This window comes from Pteropus vampyrus, unplaced genomic scaffold (assembly GCF_000151845.1).
Source record: "Pteropus vampyrus isolate Shadow unplaced genomic scaffold, Pvam_2.0 Scaffold83, whole genome shotgun sequence".
NCBI classification, from domain to species: Eukaryota; Metazoa; Chordata; class Mammalia; order Chiroptera; family Pteropodidae; genus Pteropus; species Pteropus vampyrus.
This window is the reverse complement of record NW_011888864.1, coordinates 7,122,778-7,125,842: the sequence shown is the minus strand read 5'-3', so window position 1 is coordinate 7,125,842 and position 3,065 is coordinate 7,122,778.

The following is a 3,065-nucleotide window of genomic DNA, read 5'->3' as shown; positions in this document are numbered from 1 at the left end:
AGGAAATCTTTCTTGAAAAATGCCTGGTAGGGGATAAAGCTGTGTGGATGAAAAAGAGGCCACATACTAAACCTGACAAGCTCAGCAGGCCTTACCAACATAGGGTGGTCTGAACATAAAAATTTCTAACTAAATTGGGTCATGGTGGGTAGTCATGTCCTAGGCCTGTAGCTTGTCTATTTGTGCACCTAACCTACCTTTGAAATGTCAAGAGTGAATTTCTTTTCCAGGCCGCACAAAGGCACAACAACTGCCACCGGAGCAAGAGACCACACTGTTGTCTTGTTGCCCACACACCAACTCTCTGTACCGTAAATGTTAAGTAGCCTGTACCCACCAATGTAGGCTGTCTGTTTTGTTGTTTATCCAATCTCAGAGATTTCCCCGCTTTGCTTTCTCCCACCCCCTTAATGTACCACTGATGGATTTCATGTAACCTTCCTCACATCTCCCTTGATTCTCATGTATGAAATAAGCTGCAAAACTGCCATTCTCTGGAGCATTTTCTCAATCTGTTAAGATTTTGCTTTCTGTCGTCAGTTTGACTCAAATAAACTCTTATTATATTTTTTCTTAGGCTGGACGTTTTTGAATCGGCAGTTGCAAGGATATTTCACTCTGGCTATGGCATCTGACCAACTCTGTGATTCAGCCGTGCAACCAGGAACACCTTTGAGGTCAGAAGGCCAACTTCTGTCTTCCCAGGCATCCAACCTTGTGCAAGTAGGTTACTATTAACTCTTACCAGCGTAGTGACACCAGTAGTATGAGGAATGCTGTTCATATTGTTATATCTGAATACTTTTGAATATGAGTAAACATTGATGTGTAACAGAAACACTCAGAAAAGCACATTCTTAAAGCACTGCACAGGTCTTAGTTTGCAGGATTGCTTCAGGGAACTTGTATCATTACCACTGGTCAATCTTTAAGCTCGGGAGTTAAAGAGCAGATAAATCTCTACCTTTGTCACTTGCCAGGAGAGAGGAAGAGAAGCTTAATAACCTGGTGATTACAAACCAACACCAGCACCTTGCTCTGGCAAAGCTAAGCCAAAAAAAATCCCGATCCCTCACTGAGTTCAGCTGAAAGAGTGACTAATGTGGATGAAAAAGGTGTTCTACAAAAAGTAACCTCCCAGGGTGATCTGATCATAAATTCCTAACCCAGCAGGTCATGGTGGGCAGTCACATCCTAGACATGTAAGTTCTTTAGTAAAAGGTTTATCTTTGCCTTAAGGAATCTCTGTCCATTGTTTATGTGCATCTCTGCTATCATCAGATGTCTTAGAAATGCCTCTTTTTCAAAGTAACCACCCTCAACAGAGTACATAATCTTGTTAACTATCCTGTAATACTTTGCTTTCTCTCACCTTCATGTAATCTTTGTTTTCCCTTCTTAATTCCAAGTGCATAAAAGAAGCTGCAAATTGTCTTTCTTGGAAGCATTTTTTTTCTCTGTCTGTTGAGATCTTGCTTCCAGCAGTATCCTCTGTTTGGCTCAAATAAATTTTTATAACAATTCTCTACAGGTTGAAATATTCTCACGTTGACACTAATTTTGTAAAAATGTAGTTTGGTGACCACAAGAGAAACTATCATCTCTGCATCGAAATGTCAAGTTTTAAAAATTGCCTTCTAAAATTTTTAATAATGTTACCTGTTCAAAGTCCGTGTGCCTGATGTTTCAAAGGGCCAAAACTCACAATGCCAGAGTTTGGAGTAAGGAAAGTTTTATTATTGAGAAAGTGCCAACTGAGAAGATGGGAAACTTACTGGCTCCTCGAATCCATCTCAAGAAAGTACAGAGTTCAGGCTTCTTTTATGTCAAAGGAAGGGGAAGTGGGAGGACTTTTTGTAAAATTCAAGCCACAAGCAGAATTCCTCTTATGATTAGCATGCCTGTGTGGAAGAGAAAGCAGGAGCTATTTGCCCGAAGGCTGTGGGAACAAGGTAGCCTTCAACAAGATGGAGTCAGAGAGACTGAGCGTTTCACTCTGTTACAGTAACATTGCAATAACGATATTTCTTAATGATATTTCAGACTTATTTTTGTAGCCCACGAGTTTAGTCTTTAATGAGTTCAGTCATTGATATTTGGTTTCATATCAACCAGATATTGATTTTAACTCTCAGCCCTTCCCATTCGCCTAAAGAAGCAGTCAGTGAAAGGCATCTGTAGTCCCAGAGGACACCCTTACTAAAACAGACCAGTTCTAAATGATGGGTCTTTGGGGAGGTGAGTGAGGGCCAAAGGCAAAAGTCAAAAGGTAACCAAAATAGCTGAAGAAGTTGTGAGCTCAAGAGCTTGTGATAACATTAGCCTCGGGGCTCATCCTACATTGATCCCCTTCCTCCTCAAGAAAGGGACATCCGTATTTCTTTTTTGAGACCAATGCCCCGTTTGATACATCTTAGCACCTGTTCCCTCATCTTGTCAATACTCCTGCTCTAATTTCTTTTGTCCAGAGGCCTTGGTTCTTCTCGGATTGGGATCTTACCTTGTTTCCTAAGTCTTGAAGGGCCCCAAAGCCTGTCCTTGAAACCCTGAGCTTGTGGCTACACCCCTGTTGCCCTCCTGAGCTGAGCCCCAACTCTCTAGGATGGCCTGATTCTGCTCCTGACTTCTCATGTGCTGAAACTCAGTATCAATAGCACAGCTGCCATATTGATAAGTATGGAAATGTGCTTGATCAGAGCTTCAAGACAAAATAAACTGGAATTCAAGAAATCTCTGGAATAAACAGATAAAGGAAGAAAAACGTAAGTACAGGCATTTTATAAAATAGCTCTGTACCAAGCCACCTAATGCCTGGCCTTGAATTGATAGTGATTATATCAGTAAACAGGGAGTGAGGACATCAGGGGACTCATCATATAAGTGAGGGAGGGTAAGTAGAGGGCTTACTGCTACGATATCTATCTTCACCTTGATTAAATGCCTGGAACAGCAGAATGGATGCTCAAGAAAATTTGCCATGTAATTAAATGAATTGGAAATCCTTCTATATTGGCCTTTATAAAGGAGACTTAATATTTAATTTTATATTTTATATTTAAATTTAT